Here is a 7,499-nt window from a genome sequence, read left to right on the forward strand (position 1 = left end):
CCCGTCACGGTTTCATTTTTAAACATAATGTATTTATCTTCCCCACGGAAAGAGAGGCCGAACTTTCCCACCCAGCGGCGTTTCCAGCCCCTGGCTCCGCTCACCGGCTGAAGCCAAACGCCACGAGCGTGTTAGGACTTCGCTCCCTTTTCTTCCCTCTTCTTGAACGCCCATCAACAGCTAATTAAAGCCCTTCTGCCGTTTTCCGGCATGAACAGCCCCTCCCCCTTCAAAGATTTTGCAATACGAAGAATTAAGGTATTAAAACATCCCACAGCGACATCATCCCTGGCGAAGTTACCACATTTTTCCTCTCCATATACTTATGTGATGGTTACAAACTCCTGTTACAGCTGAGCAGCATCACTGAAGCCCCAATTACTGGTGTGTGTATATGTATATATGTGTGTACATATATATATATACACGTACATATACATATATGTATATATGTGTGTATATATGTATATATGTGTGTGTATATGATATATATAATGTATTTATGATATATATGTGTGTATATATATATATAGTGTGTATGTGGCATGTGTGTGTATATAGATATATATATAAATATATTACTAATAATGTTTCTAGGCCCTTTTAGAGCAAATGGAAGAATGATATATTGCTACTGAAGTGGCCATATCGAACAGTTGGTCCCTGTGCCCTCTTGTATCCCCCCAAACCAGTGTGAGCCTGAGATGTTCCTTGTGGCATCCCCGCTACCAGCTTGGCATCCTCTCAAAAGTCTTATTTCTCAATGAACAAAAATGCACTGTAAAAAAAAAAAATTGAAAATTCAGGACTGATAGATGGATTTGCTCTCACTTGAGAGCAAATAGTCCCACAAGGATGTGTCCATTTCAGAAGTTTCCATCACACTGTTCAGCATTTGCATAACTCTGTTACAATGTACTTAGGTTTTTAATTCATATATAAGTGTAATAAAGTGCCCATAGAACTTAGAGTTCAAAATTTCAATAAAACGCTGCAATGCCCCAGTAAGCATAAACAGGAGGTACCTGATTTATGTGTACCCGTAAAAATGATATCATCAGCAGGATTTGCACGCAGATCTGCCAGCRAAAATATGACCAATACTCTGGAGAAATGGTCCTGCCTGAACACATCCCTTCCTTTGTTTTCGTTACCTATCAGAAGCTCTCCGTATGGCCACATGATTTTTGCTGATTCACACAATCCAGCTTTCCTGCCCCAAAACCCTGGGCTAATACTGATGAGCGTTAAACGTCATGGGATTGTGAGAGGTTGAGTAGGCAAGAGGAGAACGAAGACAAGAAAAGAACAGTGTGGGAGTCGCACTGAAAAGTGGATGGGGAGGGAGAAAAATGGAAAGATTGAGAAAGCAAACAGACTGGTAGGAAGAAAATCAATTGGAGATGGTGTCATAAAAGCAGTGGAGGAGGAAGAGATATCAAGAAGATAAAAATGGCTGACAATATCAAAAGGAATAGGGAAAGGRTAATAAAGAAGAACTGCTTTTTTGGCTTTTGGCCAGGAAAGAGTCCTCAGTAACACTGAAAAGAACTTCTGCAGCATGTGTGGAAACTGGATTGGCGAGGTYGAGGACAGAGCCTTAGGGCCAGACAGGACCACTGCCATCATCCCCTGTAATTGCGTGCGYGGTGCGATCCTCGAGTCAGACCTGTTGTCCGTGTGTGAGCTACAGCATGAGCAGATTTCATGTGAGGCGAAATCCATCACGCTGCTGGCTAAACAGATTTAATTGCCTGAGTAGTCCCACCGCTGAGCCTGAACTGTTGCTCTCCAGGCTGAATTTACTGAGGTTAAGCACCAGTCTGCAGCTCRTACCTTGCCTGCTAGCCTAAACAAATCCTTCCCCACAGGAGTGTGGGCAAGAAAGCTGGATATGCTGCTAGAGAAATGGTTTTCTTAATACCCATTAGAGAAATCCTAGGCTGCAAAGTTAAAGAGCACGCTCAGAAAAGAAAGGAGACAGATCTAGAAAAATGGGGCAGTGAAGACTGTCAAGAAATGAAGGTCAAGAATAACATTACCTGAGCTTCCATGCTGAGCTTGGGAAAAAGAAGATGTTCTTTTAAAGTGTTCTTTTAAAGTAAAATATTAAGTAAATAAATTAAATGAGCAGAAAAGAATACCAAGGGGGAGGGGAAAAAAAGAAAACAGGACCAAAGATGAAAAAGGCCTATTTTTTTGCCACTTCTTAAGTTGTTAACTTTACTACAGAGAACAGGGCGCTCACTTCTGCAGCTTTGAAGCTGCATTTGATCTTTTTTTCTATACAAATGCTAGTACAGAAAATAACCCTGTGGGCACAGCTTCTTTAGGCTCAGATTTGCTCCACTTCAACTCACTGGAAGCAAGGATTAGTTACTTAATATGATGTTAATGCACAGTAAATTATGTTACTTGACTATAAAAATGTGCCTACATTTAAACTGRTTGAGTTATGTAACCATTTCAGATATCTTTTTTCTGCATTTCATATTTAACTATGTTTCCTGTTTTGAGTGTGAACCGCATCTGAGATTCAGCTCTGCATTTGTAAGATGCACCTTTCTATAAATTGTCACTAACTGAAGTCACTGTTTCACTTCACAAATGTCAAAGAACAGTCATCAGAGTGTGAAAGTTACATTTCACGGCGTCTGCTCTGATGGTGTCTCAGTCCATGAAGGATCCTGGGGGAGGCAAAGCTGCCGCCAATGTGAGAGGTGCCATTAAGGACGTTAATGCTCCTCCCTGCTGGTATTCTGGTCTGAAAGGCATCTCTTGTCCATCCTAGGACAAGCCAGCACAGGTGAGAAGGGTGCACGCGGCCCTGGAGACTGAAATCTTTCTTGCTGATACGCTGCCATCAAGGAAGTTGCGCTGTCCTGCTTTCCCACCCAGTGATTCACTCTACAAATCCCTGGCCTTTCTGTTGGGATTGCCACCAGGAGAGCTAACCTCTGTTSTATTTACCCTTTTGCAAGTTGATAATGTTTCTACAAAGTTAGTGATACTAACTACACTCAGGGAGAGGTTAAGGAACATAGCAACAACAATAAAAATTACTAACACGGGTGTTTGGCAGTAAACCGAGTAGCAACTGTGGCATTTTTCATTTTATAGTACTCTAGTCATCYTATATTTAGACTGAGATCATGAGTTCATTCACGGGAGCCCAGCAGTAGTCATCAGGTGGTGGTGAACACTGTCATCACTGCAGACTTTCAGACATTTCAAATATGTGCCAGAGCTGAAGAGCTGCATTGCACCGGCCCCGCTCTTCATGTCAGCGGTGCAATTAACCGTTTAAACCACACAGTCGTGAGGCAGAGAACAGGGTTACCTATCCCCGTAGAGATGAGGAGTCCAAGACAAAGGTTGTAGCCCAGCTGACTGAAAGACGCCTGTAATTTTGTCTATCTAGCTTCAGTCATGCAAAGTCAGCCCTTCAGGGTGCCAMGCGCCTCAGTCCACCTGAAACCCATGGCAGATGGCCCGCTAGATATGATTGTATGGCCTTCAAAGAGCGGCCCCGGGACCACCCCAGGGCCCTGCTTGCCTGCTGCATAGACAGCAGGCTCCCAAAGACACGTTCAGGTGTGGTTGCCTCTTGTGCCTAAAAACAGGCCTGACCCGGGTCGCGGCTCCCCACGGCAGGCACTGCCAGGCGTGCTCAGGCAGGCGTCCGCGCCGTTCCCAGCCCTCCGGCACTGCACGCAACGGAGCTCAGGAAGGAAGCTCTGCACATGGCCACTATGAAGATGGCTCTCCCTGATAAGTACTGACCTGGGCGTTCTGGAACACCATGTCAAATTTGCCTTTTTTTTTTTTTTTAATTTTTTTTTTTGTATTTCCTGGTGAATTTTAAGACTACTTTAAACTTTACTACTGGTAAGTACAAAAGGGATGATGGCATTTTCAACCTAAGGGATTATACTTACATGCATTTCCTTTTTATTTTCTCAAGTTTCCCATCCTATTGTCTATTGCTGTTGATAGAACTGTGGTAGGCCAGACACTAATGTTTAATTAAACTTCTAATTGTTGCAATATGGCTCTGTGAGTAAACTGCATAGCTGTTGTTAGGCTCCTTACCATCTTCACAAACGAGGAAAGTATCACCACCTCTCCAGCAGTGAATAACAGCATCCTAAAATACATCAAGAAATTATCCTTACGCGGGCTCTAAGGATGCTCTACTGAAGTTCCAGCCAAGTTTGTGGTTTGGTGTAATGTTCATCCGTTTTAGCTAAATGCAGCAGTCGGCATTAGTCCCAGTGCTCTTTTCTATCTAAACCATGGGATCACCATGTGGTATAAGGTAGCCGTGACATTTGATCCCAGAAGTGAAGACATTTTATTGGTTGGTTTGAGATTCCTCAGTAGAAAAAAATACATATATATGTGTACATCGTTGTTGTTGCATATTTGTAAGTTTATTTTCAGATAAATTTGGATAGAATTAATGGGAAGTTTTAATTTATGTCCATAAGTATTAGGATATCCACTAATAGGTCTGAATATCAGCTCTTCTCATTTGGGTTGAGTGTTGGGCTTCAGAGGATAGAGGCCTCAAATCAACAAGAATTCTAGGGTGAAACTGTTTTTTTTTTTTTTTTTTCTCTACCATGCTAAAACTTAGTAAACTTCTTATATTAATGAATTACAGAATCACAGAATGGTTGAAGTTGGAAGAGCTCTCTGGGGATCATCTAGTCCAACCCCCCTGCTCCAGCAGGGACACCCAGAGCACAGGGCGCAGGGCGGCATCCAGGCAGGTTTTGAAGATCTCCAGAGAAGGAGACTCCACAACCTCCCTGGGCAGCCTGTTCCAGGGCTCCTGCCACTCTCTCAGTGAAGAAGTTCTTCCTCTCTCATATGGAGATGGAACTTCCTGTGTTTCCCTTACTATGAAACCTCTGTAGTTCTGTTTTGAGCAACAACAAAATTACCTAGGTGAGGATAAGTAACATCATGACTTTGTACTTTAGCTAGAAAAGCTTGGTTAGAAAGTTTCATGTACAGAACAGTGTCCTCTTGGAGCACTGTTTTATCAGCTGACTGAACCTTGTATGAAATCTAACAACTATATATTTTAACCTGCAGCATGTTTACACTTTTAATATCACATAAGTGCATGATGTACTTACAGGAAAAGGCAAAGTCTATTTTAAACACTGAAGCCTACATCGCACATTGTGACTAGTGCTAATTTGCTTGAACTTTTATGGTAAACTGCAAACTGGTTTTGCTTTGAGAAGAAGGCTGTGGGATTGGCATTTGCAAACAAATCTTTAAAACCATTGTGTTATTGAAACAGATTAGTCAGGTAAATTTTCAGTAAAAGACAAAGCACCTTTTCTAAGTCCTAACTGTACATGCAGAAAAGTGAAATGCAGACCGGCATACACTGAGGGACATTCTGTATGTTTAAGCTACAGGATCCTGCGTTATGGCTTATGAAACACATGAGCTGCATCAACAATTTTTGTTGGTGCTGTGTGGCTGTTTTGAATACAAGAATCAGCTGATTTCAATTTTCATGCTGGCATCTCCAAGCATTTGTCTTCATTTGGTATTTAAAATTCAATAGGAAAACACAATCAACTGTCTTAGAAGTTACAGCATTAGTTTACAAGCCTTTTAGCGCTAGCAAGGGGGCCTTAAACAAAAGGTTCTTTTTGAATTTTTTCAATATTAATATGATAGCAAAAAGAGAACCCATTGTGTTCTCATTATAAACGACATTTTGGTAACTTTGGGATCTTGCATTTTTAACACTATGTATGCCAAATGAAAAAGATTAAATCAAAACATCAGAAATATACAACTGGTGATGTATTTTACATATTATTTACTTGAATATCCTGTGCAAGGGATTAAATGAGCGATAGTTAAGCTCAAATAGGCATGTCAACTGAAAGCATAGCTGAAAAGAAAAGCACTGAAAATGGAGCACAGAGTTACACAAGATTAAGCTGACTAATTTGCTGATTCAGTTTTGCCTTTGTTTTTCAGTTTTGTCATGCAAGATCAAGAGTCATGCAGACAACYGCGCAGTGGCATTCCAGGCTCCCAGAACAACAACAAGCAACGGGCTGTTCTGAAACCTTTATAACCACCAAGAGGAAATCAGAGAAAAACATTAACGAGCAGCAAGAGGCACCAGGTTAATGGCAGGGAAGGGATGCTGTCGTGTTGTTGTAGGTGTGCTAAATTTCACAGTTTTACTSCATTCCGATTGTGTATTGGATGTGCTCATTCAAGAATCCTTACTCCAGATCACAGGAAAATAATACTGACTGTATCAGGACAGATTCCGAACTCTAAAAATATCTACAGAAAATAAAAACTCAGCAGTGTATTCTTCTAGAGTGACCATATTTTTGAGAGTTCAGAAAGGTCACACTCTTATGAAAGCTGCTTGCTGAGAAAACAGTCAGCAGATTCTCTGGGTATATTTGGATTTGGGCAAATTTAGCCCTTTCCTGCAGTGCGAGTGGGGGACAGCTCATAGCTGAGACAGTCACACGAGGAACTASAACTACTATCCCAGGAATATCCACTTGCCATGTCAGTGAGGATGAACACTGACATGGTGGAAACCTGTGCGATGGTTTTCCTGCTTTCCAGATCCTGAACAAACTCCTAGAGGTTTTTTGGAAAGAGCAGGACAGATACACTTGGCAGGAAGAAGGAGATTAAAGTGTGGGTTAGCATGAGAGGAGATCATGCAATCACAAAGTGCAAGATGAAGACAACTGGTGTGCAGTTGTTCTCTGTGGCAAAAAGCAAGAGCAATACAAGTCCTTTCAAAGAAAATAATTAGAAGGAGTTGAACACATTTTTAGCATGAAAAATAGCAATGACTAAAATCAGAGATATTGTGAAAATGAACATGTTGCAGGGCAGCTGTCATAGCAGCCTCTCCAAAGAAAAAGAAAGAAAAGAAGAAATAATGCCCTAACCTGAACTGCAAACATTTCAATATTTTCAGTTTCCCTCTGTGAACGGTATGGCTATGTCCTTATCCAAGCACATCTCCTAGTTCAACCTAAGCTGCTAAATGTAAATTGGTGGCAGCATGCATCTTGTCTGCAAAAAAACTGGGGATGCAGGCCAAAACGAGCCTGGGAAACAGTTAGAGAAATAAATAAAGACTCTGCAGACCTGAGATCGGGTCCTTGTGTTGCCTCTTACTGCTGAGAGATGGCATTTGATCACTACGTGTATCATTTCTCTGTCTGTGGAATGCAGACAATTACATTTATTTTYTGAGTAAAAGCGCACTGGGCTTCCCAGCTGAGTAGCGCTGTATTAGAACTAAGTATTCTTATTGTATGTTTTATTATCATACTTCCAAAAAATAGCTGAAGGATAAGAAGGGCTCTCAGTCCAAAAACAGTTTCATCAGCATTTTATTGGATAAACAAAAAGGATTGGCAGGCAACAAAAAGGACTGCTTTCTACCAGTTTTTCGTGATATAAAGGAAAAAGTTCTG

At 41.4% G+C, this 7,499-nt stretch overlaps 1 protein-coding gene across 2 annotated transcripts in view; it reads right to left on the bottom strand.

The window, feature by feature from the left end:
* Positions 1 to 7,499, bottom strand: part of ASAP1 (ArfGAP with SH3 domain, ankyrin repeat and PH domain 1) — a 154,793-nt gene that overhangs the window by 100,281 nt on the left and 47,013 nt on the right. The gene's annotated exons all lie outside the window — the stretch shown is intronic.

Source organism: Nothoprocta perdicaria, unplaced genomic scaffold, assembly GCF_003342845.1.
Source record: "Nothoprocta perdicaria isolate Ctin4 unplaced genomic scaffold, notPer1 scaffold_115, whole genome shotgun sequence".
Taxonomy (NCBI): domain Eukaryota; kingdom Metazoa; phylum Chordata; class Aves; order Tinamiformes; family Tinamidae; genus Nothoprocta; species Nothoprocta perdicaria.